Source organism: Balaenoptera borealis (assembly GCF_965194805.1).
Source record: "Balaenoptera borealis genome assembly, chromosome: 5".
In the NCBI taxonomy this organism is placed as follows: domain Eukaryota; kingdom Metazoa; phylum Chordata; class Mammalia; order Artiodactyla; family Balaenopteridae; genus Balaenoptera; species Balaenoptera borealis.
Window position 1 is genome coordinate 83,737,259 of NC_138862.1, and position 25,854 is coordinate 83,763,112.

General features: G+C 40.0%; 1 protein-coding gene and 1 pseudogene across 10 annotated transcripts in view; both read right to left on the reverse strand.

The window, feature by feature from the left end:
- YEATS2 (YEATS domain containing 2) overlaps positions 1-25,224 on the reverse strand; it is a 109,385-nt gene extending 84,161 nt beyond the window's left edge. For 6 of the 9 annotated variants that reach the window (XM_082393866.1, XM_082393864.1, XM_082393863.1 and 3 more), the window contains exon 1: positions 25,033-25,223. The gene's annotated coding sequence lies outside the window, so the exon portion shown is untranslated. Of the gene's footprint in view, positions 1-25,032 lie in introns of all 9 variants that reach the window. The other 3 variants (XR_014245172.1, XM_082393868.1, XM_082393869.1) reach the window with 1 other exon arrangement.
- Positions 736-8,139, reverse strand: LOC309629762 (large ribosomal subunit protein eL29 pseudogene; annotated as a pseudogene). The gene is made up of 2 exons (XR_014249489.1): positions 4,326-8,139; positions 736-3,660 (listed from the first exon to the last, which is right to left on the reverse strand). The product of XR_014249489.1 is annotated as a large ribosomal subunit protein eL29 pseudogene (transcript).
- Positions 25,225-25,854: the final 630 nt, after the last annotated feature.

The window sequence follows — 25,854 nt, forward strand, 5'->3', positions numbered from 1 at the left end:
TCAGCTCTTAGTCCAGTTCTTTCACCCATCTCTGAGGTAGACTCACTTGATTCAGCTGGGAGAGACTCATTATGTAATGATATATATGTAAATCCTGGATCTAGAACATTTTTCTTATAATTGTTATTTTGTATAATGGCCCTAAGCTTTAAAATGTCCTACCTGTCCCCCCCAGCATTTATAAACATCCTAAATCAAGCCATTTAATGTTTGTTCACAATCATTACCTACCTGCTCTAATTTAGAATATAAATGAGTATTTTTGGAGAAGTCCTGAATCCAACTACTATTTTCTGTTTTTAAAGCTTATAAAAAGTGAGAGTAGGGTATTGTTCTTTTAGCCTTCTCCATTTGGTCGGCAACTAGTTATAGACAACCTGAAAAAATCTTGGGCAGTTACATAAATAATACTTTCTTAAAAATCAATAAACCTGGGCTTCCCTGGTGGCACAGTGGTTGAGAATCTGCCTGCCAATGCAGGGGACATGGGTTCGAGCCCTGGTCCAGCAAGATCCCACATGCCGCGGAGTGGCTAGGCCCGTGAGCCACAACTACTGAGCCTGCGTGTCTGGAGCCTGTGCTCTGCAACAAGAGAGGCCGCGATAGTGAGAGGCCCACGCACCGCGATGAAGAGTGGCCCCCGCTCGCTGCAACTAGAGAAAGCCCTCGCACAGAAACGAAGACCCAGCACAGCCATAAATAAATAAATAAATAAATAAAATTAAAAATGTTAAAAAAAAAAAATCAGTAAACCTCACTCCTTTTTCCTTAATGCAGATAGAAAAAGAACAACAACAAAACCTCCTACTATCAAGATAAACCTGGTATCAGAAGTAGATACATCATAGCAGATATCCAATCTGTTTTGCACCATACCATTTCCTCAGTGACCACCTGTCTTCTACAGTTTACCAAGAGTCTTACTAGATTATCTGTAAAAATGAGTGAGTCCAGCATCACCTTCACTCATCCATCCAGCGGACTTCATAATCTCCATATTCTCTTCCCACACCCCCTCTCTCCCCAAGTACTCTCAGGAGTAATGGTGGCTCCTCCCCCAAAAGGTTGGGGATTCTTGAAGAAAACAGTATTTTGTTTTACCCTCACTTAAGGGATAAAGCAAAATTCTCTTTTGACTTGTGCTCTAAAACTGAGAGAACAGAAGGGAAAAAAGAGAAGATTTTGGAGGTGCAAGGGGGTGGGGTGGGTAAGGAAGAAACCACCAATGAATTAACTTATGCTGTCAAGGTAATTCACATTTTCATGCAGCCCCTGTAAATAAAGCCTTTCCTGTCATCTTTGGGCATAGGTTTGAGCTCCTCCTGATAAACATGTTGAGGAAGATTTAGGTCTGTACTGAACATTTTTAGTAATTGAGGTCTGCTTCTGTTCTACCAAGAACAATACTAAAAGACATACATGCCACATTCAAGTACATGCTACCTAAGGCTAGGCACATCTGCCAAGGCATGCTCTCACCATTATGTAATAAGTAAGTATGTGGAATGTGTAACAAATGATCCATGTAATGGTAAGTTTTGGATTCTTCTTGTCTGTCTTTGAGATTTATGAAAAGGAAATACGAACAGTTGTTAGATATTGTCAGGTTCAACTTTGAAACAAAATGTCCTACTAATCCTCTTAAGGGTTTGAATCAAATGAAATTGAAAAGAATACTGACTGTGGTAAACTGTTAAAAAAGAAAATCAGTTACTGTTCATAATTTGTCTGTGAGAAAGGATTTTCTCCATACCATGGGACCAAATCCAAATACAGAAATGTATGTAATGCTGATTCCTCTAATTTAAAAATTTTCTCTCATTGAAATAGCTTCCTTATAAAAAGTAAACACTGTCAATTTAAACTTTAAAAATACACATTCCCCTCCCCCCATGTATTGTAATACAATGTAAGAAAGCAAAACCACCCTGTATCACACCCATTCAAATAACATAAACAAGTCTAAGTTTTTGAAAAAGGTTAAATACCAAAAACAAACAAAACTTTTTAATGCTCTATACTTTGAAGAGAAAAATAATTTTTAAAGGAAAATTGTACAATTTAAACACAAAAATTATGTAATATAGAGTCACTAGAAATTCTTAGTTCTCATGTTAGAGAAGACCTAGCATCTAGTCCTGGAACCCTGTCTTGCAAACACCACATCATACAAGACATGGCCAACTCTTGGGTAAAGGAATAAAATCTGATAAATAAGGTTCCTGGAAACTTTACTAAGTGAGGTACCTTCTCAATATAAAATTCTGTGATCCTCATGGCATTTGAATCTCATCAGAACCACTGTATTTCGTGCTTTCACTCAAGATGACTTTTCCTATCTGATTTAAGAGGTGGGATGGGGAGCAGCAGGTACAATCATTTTCCATCTGCTTCCATACAGACAGATGCTCCTAACATGTTAATAACAACTTTATAATTCTTTAGCCCTGTCCTTTCTGTAGTTTTCATTTCAAACAAAATATTTTCCCCTCTGTAAATAAGACAACTAGTGCTCCTTTATTAAACATGTGAATGAGAGAATCCGTTCTCCTCTATTAGCCAGATAGACATTTCAAATATGTCTACAAAAAACAAAACAGGAGAATGGGTAAGCAAATTGTAGTATAACCAATGAACTCCCGATACAACCAACAACAGGAATAAATCTTCATTATGGTAAGTAAAAGAAGCCAGACACATAATAGGAACACATACTGAATGATCCTATTTACATGAAGTTCAAGAACACACAAATTAATCTATGGTGAACGAAAACAGAATAGTAGTTGGGGTGCTGGTAGTGGAGACTGACTGAGAAGAGGAATAAAGACTCTGGGGTGACAGAAATATTTTATATCTTTTTTTCCCCCGTGTATTTGTACAAATAGCACAGGAGGACACCAGTCCCATGCAGACAGCAACCCAGGGGTCACACCAGTCCTTCTGTCCTCACATTGGTAGATAAAGGCCTCTACTCTGGAGCCTTTGTGGGGGCCTAGGCAGCTTTGGGAGCCTGAGCTGGACTGGAGTTGGAGCTGCAGCTGTACCTGCAGCTGCGGCCTTGGCCTTGGCCTTTGGCCGGCAGAGCCTTAAGGCTTTAGACCCTTAGCGATACAGGCACGAGCCTGTTTCCCAAACTTGGGGTGAGCAATGTAGGCAAGCTGACTGAGCTTGTGGCTGCCGCCCTTTGAGATCTTGGGCTTGACCTCCTTGGGCTTTACGAGGGCCTTGATAGCCTCAGCATGTGCACTCATGGCCTTGGCGTTGTTGGCCTGGATCTTCTTTAGGCCCTTCTTGTGCTTCGTGACAAAACACATATTTCTCAGGAACTAGGGGCCCACCCCGCTAAGAGATTCATATCATTGTGACTGAGGTTTCTTGATGCCATTTCTGTGCCATTTTAGGGACTGGTTGTACGTGGTATGGTTCTTGGACTTGGCCATGTCTGCACCAGGGCCCACCGAATTTTTTTTTTTTTTTTGGCTGTGTTGGGTCTTCGTTGTTGTGCATGGGCTTTCTCTAGTTGCGGTGAGCAGGGGCTACTCTTTGTTGCGGTGCGCGGGCTTCTCTTGTTGCAGAGCACGGGCTCTAGGAGCGCAGGCTTCAGTAGTTGTGGCACGCAGGCTCAGTAGTTGTGGCTTGCAGGTTCTAGAGCTCAGGCTCAGTAGTTGTGGCGCACAGGCTTAGTTGCTCCATGGCATGTGGGATCTTCCCGGGCCAGGGCTTGAACCCATATCCCTTGCAGTGGCAGGTGGATTCTTAACCACTGAACCACCAGGGAAGCCCCGAAATATTTTTTATCTTAATAAAGGTGTGGGTTACACGGGTACATGCAATTGTTAAAAACTCATTCCAACTGTACACTTAAAATCTGTGTATTTCACTGTAATGTAAACTGTGGCTCAGCTCAGAAAAGGACTATACAAACATATCTGAACATGCCCTCTCCTGCTTGAAATCTTCCAGTGGCTTCCAATAACTCTTAGAATAAAATCATACTCCCTAACATGACCTACAAAATGTTACATGAATTGGGCCCTGCCTGCTTCTCCATCCTTAATCATTAAGATCCAGACACACTGATTTTCTTTCTTTTTATTAAAATGTTTTTTATTTTTATTCTTTTTTAAATTTATTTATTTCATTTATTTATTTTTGGCTGTGTTGGGTCTCTGTTGCTGTGCGTGGGCTTTCTCTAGCTGCTGTGAGCAGGGGTTACTCTTCGTTGCGGTGCGCGGGCTTCTCATTGCGGTGGCTTCTCATTGTGGAGCACGGGCTCTAGGTGTGCTGGCTTTAGTAGTTGTGGCTCACGGGCTCTAGAGCACAGGCTCAGTAGCTATGGCGCACACGCCTCGATGCTCTGCAGCATATGGGATCTTCCCAGACCAGGGCTCGAACCCATGTCCCCTGCATTGGCAGGCGGATTCTTAACTACTGCACCACCAAGAAAGCCTTGGTTTTCCTTCTATTCCTCAAAAACACCTCAATCATTCCTTAGGGTTTTTGGACTTATGGTTCCTTCTGCCTGGAATGCTCTTCCCCCAGGTTAGCTTTCCAGACGCCAGCTCAAATGCCCACCTTATCAGAGAAGGCCTTCCCTGATCATACTACCAAACACAGCTCTCCCCATATTCCCTCTCCAAAGTTCTTGGAAGGTCTCAATAAATTATTTGCTGAAAAAATAAATGAAGGGATAACTAAAATACATGCCAAAATATAAATACCCACAGGGAACAAACTACTAGCTTTCATCATTCTTTCTATAATACTTACAAATCTATTTGTTGATATTGCTATACCTTCAAAGGTATTATAGCTAAATGTTTAAAATAAAGGGATATGCAAAGATATTACACACAGACACATGCAAACAAAAAGCACACATGGCAAGATTATCGGCAGAGAGAATAATTTAAGGCAAAAACCATTTAATACAAAAAAGATTATGTTACTATTAAAAGACACAATTGCAAAGATATGTAATAAACTATAAATCAAACAGCATCATGTCAAGACATGCAAAACACAAAACAAACGAGAAAAACAAGAATTTAAGAAAATCACAATCATAAGAGGAGAATTTGAACATATGTCTCTCAGAAATTTAAAAGATCAAGAAGACAACAGATAAAAATACAGATGATATAGATAGTACAATTTACAAGCCAGATTTAATATATACATACAACTCTGAACCCAACGAAAAATATTTTAAATAGCTAGAAAAATTCATTAAATTAAATTATATAAGTTATATAAAGAAAGTCTCAATTACTGCAAAATTAGGATATGTTACAGTTATATTCTCTGATTTTGATAAAATTAAATATGAAATTATTAACAAAAACTCACTATGATATGAAAGAAGGAAATTTCAATGACTATTTAAAAATTATCAGCAAAAAGGAAACAATATATCTAAACCTATGGAGATGTGGTCAAAAGGCATCCTCAGAGGAAAATGAGAGACCAGTTTTCATTTGCAAATATAAGCAGATACAAATCCAGTCCAGCAAGGTATTAAAAGAACTGTGCATCGTGACTAGAAGGTTTTATTACCAGCAATAAATAAAGCATTGGGGAGATCCAGAAGCAAGGTGATTTGAACTGCATAGGTCTAACATTGGACCTTTAGAAATATATAAATGCAACTGACTTTCAGTAATCCAAATACATATGATCCATTTCATGAATTATACTTTGCAAACTAAAAATAGCAGCAGCTTCTACTCCAACACCATCCAGGCTTCTCAAAGACTGCCCAATGTGCATGCTGAGAAAGAATAACCATTTTAATATTATAATGACAAAAATCATTAGGCATGAAGAAGTCCTTTCAAAAAAATCAAAATATATATTTCAGTGTCAATTTAAATTTTTTCCTCTGTTTGAAGATTACTCATAGAGCTGTCATCTCCCATTGATACTGATAACTGAAAATCTTCTTCCCCAAATTATGCTTATTTTTCACAATACAAGCTATCTGAAGTAGCCTATTTATAGGAAAGACTCAGATCAAGGGAAATCTAAAAGCGAGAAGAGAAGATTTTGTTCTGATTTTCATTTAAGTTGGTACCAACAAAAAACTCCATCTTAAATGAAACTGAGTTATTTGTAGTGAGGTGGATGGACCTAGACTCCGTCATACAGAGTGAAGTCAGAAAGGGAAAAACAAATACCGTATGCTAACACATATATAAGGAATCTAAAAAAAAAAAAAAAAAAAAGTGCTTCTGAAGAACCTAGGGGCAGGACAGGAATAAAGACACAGACATAGAGAATGGACTTGAGGACACGGGGAGGGGGAAGGGTAAGCTGGGACGAAGTGAGAGAGTGGCATGGACATATATACACTACCAAATATAAAATAGATAGCTAGTGGGAAGCAGCCGCATAGCACAGGGAGATCAGCTCGGTGCTTTGTGAACACCTAGAGGGGTGGGACAGGGAGGGTGGGAGGGAGGGAGACGCAAGAGGGAGAAGATATGGGGATATATGTATATGTATAGCTGATTCACTTTGTTATGAAGCAGAAACTAACACACCATTGTAAAGCAATTATACTCCAATAAAGATGTTAAAAAAGAAAAAAAAAGAAAACTCCATCCTAGTTATTCTAAGCCAGGTCTTATACACAAAACCGAGTCTACCACAGTCCCCCCTTATCTGTGTGGGATACGTTCCAAGACCCCAGTGGATGCCTGAAACAAAGAAGAGTAGTGAACCCTGTCTTCTCTTTTTCTCTTTCACCACAAATTTAATGCCTTTTCCATCTTAACTAGGTACTCTTCACACACCGTAGCCATAAATTTCACAATATGAGGTGTGAAAAAAAAAACTAGCATGAATTTCTTTTTCCTTCTTGACAATTTCATGGATGGAAGATTCGTTCATAAGGCAGATCTTAGCAACCTCAGCATACAACTTCTTTCTTTCCTTATTAACTTTCATCTTTTCACCTAAAGGAAGCACTTTACGGCTTCTCTTTGGCATATCTGAATTGCCAGCATAGCCACTCTTTCACTTTGGTGCCATTATAAAGTAAAATAAGGGTGACTTGAACACAAGCACTGATACCTCAACAGTTGATGTGATACCAAGATGGCTACTAAGTGACTAAAGGGCAGAATACACAGGACAAAGGGATGAGTCACATCCCAGGTGGGACAGAACCAGGATGGCACAAGATTTCATCATGTTAACTCAGAATGGTGAGAAACTTAAAACTTCTGTCTGGATAAACAACAAGGTCCTACTGTATAGCACAGCGAACTATATTCAATATCCTGTGATAAACCATAACGAAAGAGAATATGAAAAAGAAGAATGTATACATATGTATAACTCAATCACTTTGCTCGCTGTACAGCAAAAATTAACACAACTTGCAAATCAACTAAACTTCAATAAAATAAATTTAAAAAAAGAGATCAGGAGAGGTGGAGTCAAGATGGCGTACTAGGAGGACGCGGAATGCCCGTTTCCTCACAACTAGGGCACCTACCAGGCACCAGTGGGGGACCACAGACACCGAAGGGGACAGGAGGAACCCCCACTAACTGGGTAGGACGTGTGGCATGGGGGGAGTGAAGGGGGAGGAGAAGGGGAGGCAGGAGGGAACTGGCACCCCAGAGTGGCAGCTAGGGGAGGGGAAGGGATCCCACGCCAGAAGGGGGAAATTGGGGAAGCACTGGGAGGGCAGAGGATCAAAAGGAAGCGTGGCCAGGTTTCCCCTGTCCACTTGGACCCTCAGGAACCTGTTGAGATCCTGGGCCTGATCCTCTGCCCACCTAGGCCCCCTCCAGATGTGCGGGTCCTGAGGGAGTGGGAGGGAGGGAAAGGGGAGCAAAGGTAAGGCCGGACCTCCGGGACCGGCACCCCTGAGGGGCGGCTGGGGGAGGGGAGGAGTTCCTACACCTAGCGGGACCCATGGTTAGGGGGCCAGCGGCAACGGGGCAGACGTTGGGGGAGACGGTGGGGGAGGGGCACAGAGGAACAGAAGGGAACGGGGCCAGCGCTTTCCCTGTCCACTTAGGCACCGGGAAGCCTGCTGGGCTCCTGGGCCTAATCCTCTGTCCTCAGAGCCTCCCTCCTGCTGTGCAGAACCCAAGCCCTGCCCCACACCCACACCCAGGGCCCCACCTCTACACTCGGTCCCCCTCCAATTTGTGGGGCCTAAACGCCACCCACACAGCCTCACCCAGCGCCCTATCTCCAAACTTCGGGGAACTCCACATTCCAGAGGCCCTCCTTTCCACGTGCTGCCTCTCCCCTTCTGCGCAGGTCCTGAGCAGAGAACCAGACCCAGGCTTGAACAGTGCCCCGTCTAGGCCCCGCCCCATGCTCAAATGTCACCGCCCTCACTGGCCTAGGTCCCCCGCCACTCTAAACCCTGCCCCTGTCTAAGTTCCACCCCCACCTAAACTCCACACCCAAAGCCAAGGCTTTTTTCTTTTTTTTTTTCTGTTTTCTTTTCTTTTTTCCTCTTTTAGATTGGGCTTCTGTTTTACCTTGTTGATTCATTGTTCTTGACTCTTTTATATTTTATATTTTTCCTAATAAATCTTTTACTTTTCTAATTTTATTTTATTCTTTATATTTTGTTAGTGATCCCTCCTTTTGACTTTTCTCCTCCTTTTTTTTTCTTTTTTTCTGTTGTGGTTTTCTTTTACCTTGTTGTAGTTGTCTCAATTATAGTTTTATTTCTACTAATACATTTTTTATCTTTCTAATTTTATTTTGTTTATTATTCTTTGATATTGTACTGCTCCTTTTCTTCTTTCTCTCTTCCCTTTTTTTTTTTTTAACCATGCCACGAAGCTTGTGGGATCTTGGTTCTCAGTCTGGAGGTCGGGCCTGAGCTCCTGTGGTGGGAGTTCCAAGTCCAAACCGCTGTACTAACAGAGAACCTCAGACCCCAGAAAATATCAATTGGAGTGAGCCCTCCCAGAGGTCCTCACCTCAGCACCAAGACCAGGCTCTATCCAACTGCCTGCAAACTCCAGTGCTGCACATCTCAGGCCAAACAACCAGTAAGACAGGAATACAGCACCACCCATCAAAAAAACAAAAAAAAACATAAAACGACAAAAAAATACATTACAGACGAAGAAGCAAGGTAAAAACCTACAAGACCAAATACATGAAGACGAAATAGGCGACCTACCTGAAAAAGAATTCAAAGTAATGATAGTAAAGATGATCCAAAATCTCGGAGACAGAACGGAGAAAATACAAGAAACATTCAACAAGGATCTAGAAGAACTAAAGAGCAAACAGTGATGAGCAACATGATTACCGAAATTAAAAATACTCTAGAAAGAATCAATATCAGAATAACTGGGGCAAAAGAACAGATAAGTGAGCTGGAAGATAAAATGGTGGAAATAACTGCCAGGGAGCAGAATAAAGAAAAAAGAATGAAAAGAAGTGAGGACAGTCTCAGAGACCTCTGGGACAACATTAAACGCACCAACATTCGAATTATAGGGGTCCCAGAAGAAGAAGAGAAAAAGAAAGGGTCGAGAAAATATTTGAAGAGATTACAGTTGAAAACTTCCCTAACATAGGAAAGGAAATAGTCAATCAAGTCCAGGAAACACAGAGAGTACCATACAGGATACACCCAAAGAGAAACACACCGAGACACATATTAATCAAACTATCAAAAATTAAATACAAAGAAAAAATATTAAAAGCAGTAAGGGAAAAGCAACAAATAACATACACGGGAATCCCCATAAGGTTCACAGCTGATTTTTCAGCAGAAACTCTGCAAGTGAGAAGGGAGTGGCAGGACATATTTAAAGTGCTGAATGGGAAAAACCTACAACCAAGATTACCCTACCCAGCGAGGATCTCATTCAGACCTGATGGAGAAATTAAAACCTTTACAGATAACCAAAAGTTAAGAGAATTCAGCACCACCAAACCAGCTTTACAACAAATGCTAAAGGAACTTCTCTAGGCAGGAAACACATGAGAAGGAAAAGACCTACAAAAACAAACCAAAAACAATTAGAAAACGGTAATAGGAACACACATATCAATAATTTCCTTAAATGTAAATGGATTAAACGTTCCAACCAAAAGACACAGGCTGGCTGAATGGATACAAAAACAAGACCCATACACATGCTGTCTACAAGAGACCCACTTCAGACCTAGCTAGGGACACATACAGATTGAAAGTGAGGGGATGGAAAAAGATATTCCATGCAAATAGAAATCAAAAGAAATCTGGAGTAGCAATTCTCATATCAGACAAAATAGACTTTAAAATAAAGACTAGTATAAGAGACAAAGAAGGACACTACATAATGATCAAGGGATCAATCCACGAAGAAAATATAACAATTGTAAATATTTATGCACCCAACATAGGAGTACCTCAATATCTAAGGCAAATGCTAACAGTCGTAAAAGGGGAAATCGACAGTAACACAATAATAGTAGGGGACTTTAACAACCCACTTTCACCAATGGACAGATCATCCAAAATGAAAATAAATAAGGAAACACAAGCTTTAAATGACACATTAAACAAGATGGACTTAATTGATATTTATAGGACATTCCATCCACAAACAACAGAATACACTTTCTTCTCAAGTGCTCACGGAACATTTTCCAGGACAGACCATATCTTCGGTCACAAATCAAGCCCTGGTAAATTTAAGAAAACTGAAATCGTATCAAGTATCTTTTCCGACCAAATCGCTGTGAGACTAGATATCAATTACAGGAAAAAAACAGTAAAATATACAAACACATGAAGGCTAAATAATACGCTACTAAATAACCAAGAGATCACTGAAGAAATCAAAGAGGAAATCAAAAAATACCTAGAAACAAATGACAATGAAAACACGACGACCCAAAACCTATGCGATGCAGCAAAAGCAGTTCTAAGAGGGAAGTTTATAGCAATACAACCCTACCTCAAGAAACAAGAAACATCTCAAATAAACAACCTAACCTTACACCTAAAGCAGTTAGAGAAAGAAGAACAAAAAAACCCCCAAAGTTAGCAGAAGGAAAGAAATCATAAAGATCAGATCAGAAATAAATGAAAAAGAAATGAAAGAAACAACAGCAAAGATCAATAAAACTAAAAGTTGGTTCTTTGAGAAGATAAACAAAATTGATAAACCATTAGCCAGACTCATCAAGAAAAAAAGGGAGAAGATGCAAATCAACAGAATTAAAAATGAAAAAGAAGTAAACTGACACTGCAGAATTACAAAGGATCATGAGAGATTACTACAAGCAACTCTATGCCAATAAAATGGACAACCTGGAAGAAATGGACAAATTCTTAGAAAAGCACAACCTTCTGAGACTGAACCAGGAAAAAATAGAAAATATAAACAGACCAATCACAAGCACTGAAATTGAAACTGTGATTAAAAATCTTCCAACAAACAAAAGTCGAGGACCAGATGGCTTCACAGGTGAATTCTATCAAACATTCAGAGAAGGGCTAACACCTGTCCTTCTCAAACTCTTCCAAAATACAGCAGAGGGAGGAACACTCCCAAACTCATTCTATGAGGCCACCATCACCCTGATACCAAAACCAGACAAAGATGTCACAAAAAAACTACAGGCCAATATCTCTGATGAATATAGATGCAAAAATCCTCAACAAAATACTAGCAAACAAAATCCAACAGCACATTAAAAGTATCATACACCACGATGAAGTGGGATTTATCCCAGGAATGCAAGGATTCTTCAGTATATGTAAATCAATCAACGTGATACACCATATTAACAAATTGAAGAAGAAAAACCATATGATCATCTCAATAGATGCAGAAAAAGCTTTTGACAAAATTCAATACCCATTTATGATAAAATCTCTCCAGAAAGTAGGCATAGAGGGAACCTACCTGAACATAATAAAGGCCATATATGACAAACCCACAGCCAACATCGTCCTCAGTGGTGAAAAACTGAAACCATTTCTTCTAAGATCAGGAACAAGACAAGGTTGCCCACTCTCACCACTATTATTCAACATAGTTTTGGAAGTTTTAGCCACAGCAATCAGAGAAGAAAAAGAAATAAGAAGAATCCAAATAGGAAAAGAAGTAAAACTGTCACCGTTTGCAGATGACATGATACTATACATAGAGAATCCTAACGATGCTACCAGAAAACTACTAGAGCTAATCAATGAATTTGGTAGAGTAGCAGGATACAAAATTAATGCACAGAAATCTCTTGCATTCCTGTACACTAATGATGAAAAATCTGAAAGAGAAATTAAGGAAACACTCCCATTTACCATTGCAGCAAAAAGAATAAAATATCTAGGAATAAACCTACCTTAGGAGACAAAAGACCTGTATGCGGAAAACTATAGGACACTGATGAAAAAAATTAAAGATGATACAAACTGATGGAGAGAGATACTACGTTCTTGGATTGAAAGAATCAACATTGTGAAAATGACTATACTACCCAAAGTAATCTACAGATTCAATGTAACCCCTAACAAACTACCAATGGCATTTTTCAGAGAACTAGAACAAAAAACTGCACAGTTTGTATGGAAACACAAAAGACCCCGAATAGCCAAAACAATCTTGAGAAAGAAAAACGGAGCTGGTGGAATCAGGCTCCCTGACTTCAGACTATACTACAAAGCTACAGTAATCAAGACAATATGGTACTGGCACAAAAACAGAAATATAGATCAATGGAACAGGATAGAAAGCCCAAAGATAAACCCACGCACATATGGTCACCTTATCTTTCATAAAGGAGGCAAGAATACACAATGGAGAAAAGACAGCCTCTTCAATAAGTGGTGCTGGGAAAACTGGACAGCTACACGTAAAAGAATGAAATTAGAACACTCCCTAACATCGTACACAAAAATAAACTCAAAATGGATTAAAGACTTAAATGTAAGGCCAGACACTATAAAACTCTTAGAGGAAAACATAGGCAGAACGCTCTATGACATAAATCACAGAAACATCCTTTTTGACCTACCTCCTAGAGAAATGGAAATAAAAACAAACAAATGAGACCTAATGAAACTTAAAAGCTTTTGCACAGCAAAGGAAACCATAAACAAGACAAAAAGACAACCCTCAGAATGGGAGACAATATTTCCCCACTAAGCAACTGACAAAGGATTAATCTCCAAAATGTACAAGCAGCTCATGCAGCTCAATACCAGAAAAACAAACAACCCAACCCAAAAATGGGCAGAAGACCTAAATAGACATTTCTCCAAAGAAGATACACAGATTGCCAACAAACACATGAAAAGATGCTCAATATCACTAATCATTAGAGAAATGCAAATTGAAACTACAATGAGGTGTCACCTCTCACTGGTCAGAAAATGGCCATCATCAAAAAATTTACAAACAATAAATGCTGGCGAGGGTGTGGAGAAAAGAGAACCCTCTTGCACTGTTGGTGGGAATGTAAATTGATACAGCCATTATGGAGAACAGTATGGAGGTTCCTTAAAAAACTAAAAATAGAACTACCATATGACCCAGCAATCCCACTACTGGGCATATACCCTGAGAAAACCATAATTCAAAAAGAGACATGTACAATGTTCACTGCAGCACTATTTACAATAGCCAGGACATGGAAGCAACCTAAGTGTCCACTGACAGATGAATGGATAAAGAAGATGTGGCACATATATACAATGGAATATTACTCAGCCATAAAAAGAAATGAAATTGAGTTATTTGTAGTGAGGTGCATGGAGCTAGAGTCTGTCACACAGAGTGAAGTAAGTCAGAAAGAGAAAAACAAATACTGTATGCTGGGACTTCCCTGGTGGCGCAGTGGCTAAGAATCCGCCTGCCAATCCAGGGGACACAGGTTTGAGCCCTGTGTCGGCCAACACAATCACTGTTTCTTCAACTCACCTGGTATGGGAAAAAATAGGTCTTTTAAATAAAAATAGCCACAATTTTACACTGGACCAGAATGGTGGGAAGCTGATAGAGGTTGGTCATTTGCATCAAACTGATGTGATCCACTAGGTTGATGTGGCCATCCCCAGTGTGACATGTAAAGAGGTGAGCAAAATGGGACAGTTAGACAGCTGAGCTCAAAAAAACTGTTTCATTATTTAAGTATTATATATTTCCAGGCCAAAAACACCTACTTTCCTATTATAAATAAAACTGCTTAAGACTACATAAGTTGTTATATAAGGTCTGTCCCAGGATCCATTCAGAACAGTATTCTGTCTCCAGTCTTACAAAGTAACAAGAAAAAGAGTTTAGGATCAAACAGCTATTCTAAATTATGAATGCCCTGCTTCTATCCATTAGTGCAACAGCTGGAGATCTGGCTTTAGGTAGGTTTACCCTTCCTTTACCCGACCTCTTAAACATACTCTTTGTAGACAGACTGAGCTATCTGGGAAGTTTACAGGTTTTGATGTATTTACGGTAAATTCTTCTTAAGTTGACAGAAGGTAGGCCATGTAACATTCCAGTAACTTCCTTGGAGCCACTTTCAGACAAAAATCACTGGAATTATCTAAAGTGATAATTCTGACGCATATGACAATCTTGTTGTTTCAGATGTGAAGCCATAAAAGTTTCCTTTCCAAGAGAAGCAAAAAGAGGGAAAAAAAAAGACTTGTCTACAAATAAGGGCTGAAAAGGAAAGAAAGGAACTGGACCAGATCAAGATTGTGTCAAACGCTTGGCCACAGTCACTGAGAATATATAAATTAAGCCTAATTTTGCACACTTCACTAAACAGGGATTTTTTTCACTGGAGCTTTCAAACTGACAGTCAATCCTATGGGGATAAGTCTCATGCCATTCTATCAAGAGCTGAGATTCTAGAAAGAAAACAAGTACCTTAAAACATAAGATATTTTTCAGAAAATTGGTTTTTCTTTAGCAACACTGCCTAATCTAGAAAATCTACCTATTTACAAAAATCTACCTATTGATGAAATTTTTCTGGAATTAGATACAGTGATGGTTGCACAACTTTGTAAATATACTAAAAAAAAAAAACCAAAAAAATCTCCCGAGTATTACACTTTAAAGGAGTGAATTGTTTTTTTACATTGTTTACTCTCTTTATTTTTTAACACCTTTATTGGAGTATAATTGCTTTACAATGGTGTGTTAGTTTCTGCTGTATAACAAAGTGAATCAGCTATACATATACATATATCCCCATATCTCCTCCCTCTCGCGTCTCCCTTCCACCCTCCCTATCCCACCCCTCTAGGTGGTCACAAAGCACTGAGCTGATCTCCATGTGCTATGCAGCTGCTTCTCACTAGCTATTTTACATTTGGTAGTGTATATATGTCCATGCCACTCTCTCACTTCGTCCCAGCTTACCCTTCCCCCTCCCCGTGTCCTCAAGTCCACTCTCTACATCTCTGTCTTTATACCTGTCCTGCCCCTAGGTTCTGCAGAACCTTGTTTTTTTTGTAGATTCTACATATATGTGTTAGCATACGGTATTTGTTTTTCTCTTTTTGACTTACTTCACTCTGTATGACAGACTCTAGGTCCATCCACCTCACTATAAATAACTCAGTTTCATTTCTTTTTATGGCTGAGTAATATTCCATTGTATATATGTGCCACATCTTCTTTATCCATTCATCTGTCGATGGACACTTAGGTTGCTTCCATGTCCTGACTATTGTAAATAGAGCTGCAGTGAACATTGTGGTACATGTCTCTTTTTGAATTATGGTTTTCTCAGGGTATATGCCCAGTAGTGGGATTGCTGGGTCATATGGTAGTTGTATTTTCAGTTTTTTAAGGAACCTCCATCTGTTCTCCATATTGGCTGTATCAATTTACATTCCCACCAACAGTGCAAGAGGGTTCCCTTTTCTCCACACCCTCTCCAGCATTTAGTGTTTGTAGATTTTTTGATGATGGCCATTCTGACTGGTGTGAGGTGATACCTCATTGTAGTTTGGATTTGCATTTCTCTAATGATTAGTGATGTTGAGCATCCTTTCATGTGTCTGTTGGCAATCTGTATATCTTCTTTGGAGAAATGTCTGTTTAGGTCTTCTGCCCATTTTTGGATTGGGTTGTGTGTTTTTTTGATATTGAGCTGCAAGAGCTTAAAGGAGTGAATTTTATAGTATGTGAATGAGAGCTCAATAAAGGTATTATAAATAATAACAATGACAAACCCACTATACATTAACCTTAAACAGAAATCTATTTACAGATTATCCTTCCCCAAGTATGCGTGTGCATGCTGTGTGTACACTTGCAGGAGGGGAATCAACCTTAGGAAGACCAGTTCCTAATCAACATTAGGAAGACCAGAGGCACGTACTGTTAACACTTTCAAATTTAATTTTTTAATCAAATATTTCAGATATTCAAAAAAGGTATAAAATGATCAGCGAGAGGAACACAAGGAGGTTCAAAAGTATTAGTGATCTCCTATGTATTTTTTATTTATTTATTTATTTATTTATTTATTTATTTATGGCTGTGTTGCGTCTTCGTTGATGGGCGCAGGCTTTCTCTAGCTGTGGAGAGCGGGGGCTACTCTTCGTTGCGACACACGGGCTTAGTTGCTCTGCAGCATGTGGGATCTTCCCGGACCACGGCTCGAACCCATGTCCCCTGCATTGGCAGGTGGATTGTTAACCACTGTGCCACCAGGGAAGTCCCACTGATCTATTTCTTAAGCTGGGTGATAGCTAAGTAGGTATTTGCTACTCTATTATTATTCTTTAAAACGTACCTCCTTATTATATATGCTCTTTAATATACATATGATGTATTTCATAATTTTTAAAAACAATACAAATTAAAAGAAATTATGTACATTCATACTATGGAATAAATCAGTTCCACTATAATGTGACATATGCATTCCTAAAAATCACCATGCTGTATAAAATTGCATAACAGAAACCACAAGGCTTATGGGAAAAATGGGTTTGAGCCCAACACTCAAAAATTTTATCAGTGACATTAAGAAAAAAAGGGAATCAAATAAAAAAAGGCATCTAATATTGTAAAAATGGCAGCACAGTTTTACACATTAAATGGTTAAGAAATACCTAAGTGCTACAATAAACTTGGCAGTTTGCCTTGAAAAAGACCTCAAGTTTGCTTGTGGAAGTGGGCATTGAAAAGTTACAGCTTGCTGAGTTACCTTGAAGTGGTAAGGAGGCTAATCTGAAATCAACAGAAAAGTGTAACACCAGATGTGGATGGGTGTGGCTCATAACACAGCAAACTGAGGTTGCTGGAGGATGTCTGAGGTGTGTGCCTGCGTGTGGCTTGTGTATTTTTGCCATGGCTCAATTCAGCAGGTGCAGTTTTCTGCATTCATCTAGCATTTCTTGCAGATGAAATCACGCATGAGCAAATGTTTAAATTCACGTTATACTCAAAATAGTTCCCTATTATATCAATTGCACTGGAACATATTCATGTTTTCATATAGCAAAAATGTTCTGCAATGTAGCCATTAAAAAGAATGTGTTGATACGGAAATACCTCTAAAATAAATTGTAAAGTGAAAAAAAGCCAAGGTGCAGATGGTGTGTATACTTTGATTCTTTCTGTGTAAACTAGGGGAAAGAGCAGAGAAACCTAAAAATATGCTGGTAGATGCCTGTGTAGGTTTTTCTGGAAGAAAGGATAAAAATTGATTTAACAACAGTTGCCTCTGGGTAGTGGTTTTGCTTTTCATTTTATTCCTGACTACAATGTTTGAATTTTCTAACCATGTACATGCATTATTTGGGGGAGGAAAACGCCAAAAGAGTTTATGTCTCTTTTTGTTTTCTTCTTACTTCTCTATATGCTTAAAAGACACAACTACAGAGAATGTGGAACAACTGGAACTTTCATGCATTGGTGGTGGGAATGCAAAATGGTACAACCACTTTGGAAAACAGCATGGCAGTTTCTTAAAAAAAATTAAAAATTCCCTACCATATGACCCAGCCATTCCACTCCTACGTATTACCCAAGAGAAATAAAAGCCTATGTCCATACAAAAACACAAATGTTCACAGCAATGTTATTTGTAATAGTCAAAAACTAAAAACAACCCAAATGTCCATTAGTAGGTGAATGGATAAACAAATTGCGATATATCCATACAATAGAACATACTCTTCAGTAAAAAAGAATTAACCAGGGACTTCCCTGGTGGCAAAGTGGTTAAGAATCTGCCTGCCAATGCAGGGGAGATGGGTTCAAGCCCTGGTGCGGGAAGATCCCACATGCCGCAGTGTAACAAAGCCCGTGAGCCACAACTACTGAGCCTGCGCTCTAGAGCCTGCGAGCCACAACTACTGAAGCCTGCGTGCCACAACTACTGAGCCCATGTGCCACAACTACTGAAGCCCGTGCTCCACAACAGGAGAAGCCACCGCAATAAGAAGCCCACGACCCGCAGCGAAGAGTAGCCCCCGCTCAACGCAATTAGAGAAAGCCCGTGCACAGCAACAAAGACCCAAGGAAGCCATAAATAAATAAATAAATAAACTTAAAAAAATGAAATAAAAAAGAATTAACCAATACATGCAGCAACATGAATTAATTTCAAAATGATGCTGAGTGAAAGAAGCTAGCTTAAGAAAAAAGTATATACTACAATGGTAACATTTATACAAAACGCAAACTAGTCTATAGTGACAGAAACCTGATCAGTGGTTGTTGTGGTATGGGGCAATGATGGGGAAGGGAGAGAGAAGGATCACAAAGGGGCATTAGAAAAATTGGGGGGATGATGCATATATTTACTATCTTGATTGTGGTGATGTTTTCACAGATGCATAAATATGTCAAAACTTATCAAATTATACACTTAATATATGTGCAGATTGTGGTATGCCAATTGTGCCTCGATGAAGCAATTTAAACATACACACACAGCTATTAAATACAGACTGTCAAAACATGTATAAAGAATACACAATGGTGGGCTTCCCTGGTGGCGTAGTGGTTAAGAATCCGCCTGTCAACGCAGGGCACACGGGTTTGAGCCCTCGTCCGGGAAGCTCCCACATGCCGCGGAGCAACTAAGCCAGTGCGCCACAACTACTGAGCCTGTGCTCGAGACCGCGAGCCACAACTACCGAGCCTGTAGGCCTAGAGCCCTTGCTCCGCAACAAGAGAAGCCACCACGATGAGAAGTCCAGGTACCACAATGAAGAGTAGCCCCCGCTCGTCCCAACTAGAGAAAGCCCGCGTGCAGCAATGAAGACCCAATGCAGCCAAAAATAAATAAATAAAATAAATTTAAAAATTAAAAAAGAATACACAATGGGAGCCCTCATACATTGTTGGTGGAAATGTAAAATGGTGCAACTGCTGTGGAAAACAGTTTGGCAGTTCCTCAAAAAGTTAAACACAGAATTACTATGTGACCTAGCAATTCCACACCTAGGTATACTTTCAAAAGAACTAAAAACATATGTCCACGTAAAAACTTGTATGTATGTGAATGTTCATAACAACATTATTCACAATAGTGAAAAAAATGGAAGCAACTCAAATGTCAATTGATGATTGGATAAACAAAATGTGATATAATCATACAACATATTATTAAGCAATAAAAAAGAATAAAGTACCAACACATGCTACAACACAGATCAACTTTGAATATATTATGCTAATTAAGTGAAAGAAGCCAGACACAAAAGGCCACGTTACATGATTATATTTCTATGAAATGTCCAGAAACAGGTGAATCCATAGACACAGAAAGTGGCTGCCAGGGGATGAGGGGAGGAGGGAACTGGGACTGACTGCAAATATGTATGGGTTTTCTTTCTGGAATCATGAAAATGTTATGGAATTAGATGGTAGTAATGGTTGTACAACCTTGTGAATATACTAAAAAAAACACTGAATTATACACTTAAAAATGGTGAATTCTATCTTATGTGAATTATGTCTCAATGAATAAGTATACATTCAAATAAACTAAATTAGTTTAAAAAAACAAAATAACAATCACCAACATATCCACAACTCTGTAAATAAAAACATTACGAATAAAGTTGAAGCTCCTGCCCCTTGCCATTCTGGTCACCGCCAGCCTTCATTACCACCACATAACAGGTCTCTCCCCACACTTACTCCAAGCTCACTCTTCAGATAAACAGAATAAACAATTCTTGGTTAGGAGAACTAGTTCTTCTACCTCTCCCTGCCTACAGTCGTCAAAGTTCACATGCCTGAACTTCTCCTAATTACCTTCCAACGGGTTCACATTTCATCCCTAACTTCTCTCTGCTTACTGAAATGCTATTCATCCTTCAAGAATCAAAATAAATTCCAATTCATCCATAAAGTGCACCCCAGCATTCAAAAATTTTTTTTCTAACTCCCACAGAACAGATGCTATAGAAACAATCTGCTTCATAAGTCTTGTTTTCTATGAGGGAAAAGTGCACCAATGCTGACCCTCACCCTCCATTCAGCGGCAGTGTAGAAAACAGACTGAAAGGGAGGCAGGTTTAGTTAAAAGCAAGGAGGTGGGGGCCGATTTAAGGAGATGGCAATGAAGAATTCTATTCTCTATGAGTGAATGAGAAAAGAGGAGGATCAAGTATTTCTTGGAATCTATCCTAAGGAAATACTCTCAAGACTGGTGATATACATCATACATGGGCTGTACTTAACAGATCTACAACTTAAATATTAGTTCTCCACTTTCTATATATTTAGAATATAATAAAAAACTTCATAATAAAAAACTAGAAATAGTCCATAGCAAATTACAGTGTATCCATTGAATAAAGGAATTTTAATATGGGGGGATATGTAGAAAACCCTAAAGATTCCACCAAAAAACTGGTAGAATAAATTAATTCAGCAAAGTAGCAGGATACCAAGTCATCACATAAAAATCAGTTACATTTCTATACACAATGAATAATCTGAAAAGGAAATTACAAAAATATTTCCATTTATAATAGAATCAAAAAGAATAAAATATTTAGGAACTAACCAAGAAGGTAAAAGATACATACAATGAAAACTATAAAATATTGCTGAAAGCAATTAAAGACAAATAAATGGTAACACATCCCATTTTCATGGACTGGAAGACCTAATACTGTTAAAAAGTCAATACTACCTGAAGCCATCTACAAAGTCAATGCAATACCTACTGAAATCTCAATGACATTTTTTGCAGAAATAGAAAAACCCATCCCAAAATTCATATGGAATCTCAAGGGACCCTGAATAACCAAAACAATCTTGAAAAAGAACAAAACTGGAGGACTCACACTTCCTGATTTCAAAACTTACTAGAAGTTACAGTAATCAAAACAGCATGGTACTGGCATAAATACAGATATATAGACCAATGGAATAAAATAGCCCAAAAATAAACTCTTGCATATATGCTCAAATGATCTTTGACAAGGGTGCCAAGATCACTTAATGGTGAAAAAACAGTCTTTTCGGGCTTCCCTGGTGGCGCAGTGGTTGAGAATCTGCCTGCCAATGCAGGGGACACGGGTTCGAGCCCTGGTCTGGGAAGATCCCACATGCCGCGGAGCAACTGGGCCCGTGAGCCACAACTACTGAGCCTGAGCGTCTGGAGCCTGTGCTCCGCAACAAGAGAGGCCGCGATAGTGAGAGGCCCGCGCACCGCGATGAAGAGTGGCTCCCACTCGCCGCAACTGGAGAAAGCCCTCACACAGAAACGAAGACCCAACACAGCCAAAAATAAACATAATACATAAATAATAAATAAAAATTTAAAAAAAAAAACAGTCTTTTCAACAAATAGTGCTAGGAAAACTGGGTATCTATGTGCAAAAAAATGAATTTGGACCCTTAACTAATGCCAGGTACAAAAATTAACTCAAAATAGATCAAAGACCTAAACACAAAACTTAGAACTCGATTCAAAATGGGCAAAGGATTTGAATTGACATTTCTCCAAAGATATACAAATGGTCAATAAGCACATGAAAAGATATTCAACATCACTAATATTAGGGAAGTGCAAATCAAAAACACAATGAGATATCACCTCACAGCCATTAGCATGGCTACTTTAGAAAAAAAAAACAAAAAGCAGAAAAGTGTTAGCAAGCACGTGAAGAAACTGGAACCCTCGTGCATTGGTGGTGGGAATATAAAATGGTGCAGCCACTACGGAAAACAGTGTGGCGCTTCCTCAAAAAATTAAAAATAGAATTACTGTATGATCCAGAAATTCCACTTCTGTGTAAATACCCCCAAAGAACTGAAAGCAGGGACTCAAACCGGTATGTCTGCACCCACATTCCTAGGAGCATTATTCACAAGAGCCAAAAGATGGAAGCAACTCAATTGTTCATCAACAGATGAATGAAAAAATAAAATGTGATATATACATACACTGGAACATTATCCAGCCTTTAAAAAGGAAGGAAATTGAGACATATGCTACAACATGGATGAACCTTCAGTACATTATGCTAAGTAAAATAAGCCAGTCACAAAAAGACAACTGCTGCCTGAATCCACTTATATGAGGTACTCAAACTAGTCAAAATCACAGAGACAGAAAGCAGAATGGTGATTGCCAATAGCTGTGCATAAGGGAAAATGAGAAGTTTAGAGTTTCTGTTTTACAAGATGAAAAGAGTTGTGGAGACGGATCGTGGTGATGGCTGCACAATGATATAAATGTATTTAATACCACTGGACTGTACACTTAAAAATGGTTACAGTGGTAAATTTTACGTTATGTGTATCTTACTACACCTGAAAAAAAGTATACATAGGAGTTAAATGGTAAGTATGCTTTTTCCATTATTAACCATGTCCTTCCTGATGGAGCACAGGTAATAAACTCATTTATTCCCAGGGGGTGGGGAATGGTGACACACATAAGGGGGAAAATTCTGTAAGCTCTGTATCAGGCTACATATTTTTAGTATCTAGATAATTCTTGACAATTAGAAAGTCAATCAGGAAAAGACAAACACAAATAAAAAGACGCACAAAGGACAGGAACAGAAATTCACAAATGGCCAATAAATGAGAAAAAATGTTCAAACATACTAGTAATCAAGGAATGAAACATTAAACAAGACACAATTTTTCATCTATTAAATTTAGTTTGGGGGGAGATGAAAATAAGGTGTCTTTAACAAGGGGCACTTGTTTCTAATCCACACTCATTGTCTTCACTTCCCCACTCCCATTCAATTACTCCCATCTGTTTCTACCTCCTACTACTTCTACAACTCTGGATAATAATACCAATGACCAAACTAATAACCTCTGCGTTGCCAAATCCAAGTGAGCAACTCATTAAACATCTCAGAAGCACTGACGGACCAAGCCTCCATCATCCAGAAACTTCTCTCTCGTGGTTCCCATGACACCAGTCTCCTGCTTTTTCTCCTACCTCGCTGACTGTTTCTTCTGTCCTGTGCTCAATCTTTTTCCCCCATAAGATCTCCAAGCGTTACAGTGCCTGAGGCTCACTCAATTTTCACTTCTCTATCTACACTCTCTCCCTAAGTGATCTCAGGTAGTCCTATAACTTTGAATATCATCTATATACTGAGTACTCCCAAATTTTTATCTCCAGCTCTAGGTTCTCTTCTGGAAGCTCCAAACCTGTACATCCAACTGCTTCCTCAACATACCAACTTCATATCTAATATACATTTCAAATTTAATACACCCAAAACAGAACTCATGATTTCTCCCACCTCAAATTTCTCTCTTCCATTCTTCTCAGCGAATGCTGCCATCTACTCGAAGTTGCTCAAAACAAGTATCAGAAAGCAAAGAGTTCTCCCTTTCTCTCACCAATCCATTTCCAAGTCTTGTTCATTCTACCTCCAAAATATTTGTTAATCTTTCTACTCTTCTCCATCTCCACAATCATGGACCTAGTCCAAGGTACTGTAAACTAACCGATCTTCTAGCTTCCGCTCTTGCCCTCTTCCTCCGCCCAGCAGATTATGCTACTTTCCTTCTTACAGCCTTCAAAAGGGTTCTCATAAAAACTCAGTTCCTAAGAACGGCTTCACCTGCTCCTATCTTTGAAAGAACATACAAAACCAAAAATATACACTCCATGATAATATCTCTAGACAGTAAAACTATGGGTTCTTTTCCTCATTTTTCTTGTATTTTTAAATTTTTCTATGATGAATACCTACTACTTGCTTTTTAAGAAAGAGGAAATTATATTGCTGAATACTACATAATATTACATTCTTACATGTTAAGGAGAAAAGGGAATGGAAAATTGTAGTTACAACTCTGCAACTGTTACAAGCTTAGGAGAAAACAGTAGCAAACAAATATCAAAATTCTAAGAATGAGGTGTCAGGGCTGTAGAATTACTGGTGATATTTTCCCTCTACTTTCTATTTTTCAACATAATTACATTCACAATAGAAAAAAAAAAGGTTATGAGATAAACCTCATTGTCTTCTGCAATCTGGCCGCAACCCACCAAAGCAGCCTTTCACTCCCACCCAGCACTGTCTCACACCTCTGGTGCTTTAACCCGGGCACCATCTCTAGAGTATCCTCCAACCTTTCTAAGTCCTACTCATCCTTCACGGTGGAAGGAGACGGTAGGGAAGCCGACAGGTTGGAGAAAGACTCCACGATTCTTGCTGATAAATCCACAACTTGCCGGTGCTGGGGCCAAATCTCGTCTCCAATCCCATCGCAGGCCACCAGGTTTAACAGGCTAAAAGCTCCCGCCAGTGGGGCCCAGGCGACCCCCATCCCCTCAGAGAGCGCGTTGCCCCTTAAAAAAGGACACCCCTCACACACCCAAATTCCGGGTTCCCGCTGCGGAGACTACCCCGGCACACACACTCACCCCGGACCCAGCCTCCTCCTTCGGATCCTCTCCCCTCGTCAGTCACCCGCCCCCTCCCTCCCCCCCCCTCAACCAGGGTGCCGGCGCGTCCGGCGGGGTGGGGGAAGGGCGTGCACGTGCCCGCGCCGCCCCCGCCCAGACAATGCCCGGGAGAACGGAGCGCGCGCCCGGCGGTCCCATCCCGCTCCCGCCAACACTCACCCTTTTTCCGGGTCTCTGGCTGAAGCGCAGGCCCCGCCGGGCGCCGCAAGAGGGCACGGGGAAGGGGAGGCAGCGGGCCAAGCCCCGTTAAGCCGCCCCGCCACGAGGCCCCAGCGACCCCGGAGCCCGCGGAAGCACACTGCTCGGCAGAGCCCGCCCGACCCGTTTGGCCCGGACGTCACCAGCAAGGGCGGTGGCGACGCACGCGGTTCCGGGGGCGGAGTTCGCAAGGTTGTGGGCGGGGCCGGGGAGGGGTTGAGGCTGTCCTAGACTCTCACCCCGGGCCGGGACGCGCTGGCCCGCACTGCCCAGCCCTGTCCCGCTACCTGGGGAGCATGGGCGCCGGTTCTGGTAAAGGCACCATCATATATTATTTTCCTCCTTAGAGAAAGACGGCGAGTTCCAGCCCAAAGACAGAATATTCATTCTGCCGGCATTTATGAAGCTTCTACAGCAAGGACAACAGTAGCTATGATTTTTGTATGTGTCATCTTGTACCAAGCTTTGTGCTCTGTGCTAGGGATACAAATAACTATAGTTATTACTAACCTATTTTACAGGTGCAGAAACTGAGGCTCGGAAAGGTTATTTAGGTCATACAACTAGTGAGTAACAATCTATCAAGTACTGTTTTCCACCTAAATATCTCTTGAGCCCAACCTTCCCTTTCCTTCTCCCTGTACCACCCTACAGTAGACCCCATCATCTCTCTGCCCAAGGCCACTGTAGCCTCCCATGTGGTCTCCAGGTATCTATTTCTGTCCCCCTCCAATCTGTTTTCCTCACTACGTAAAGATTTACCATTGGAATTACCAAGGTTTA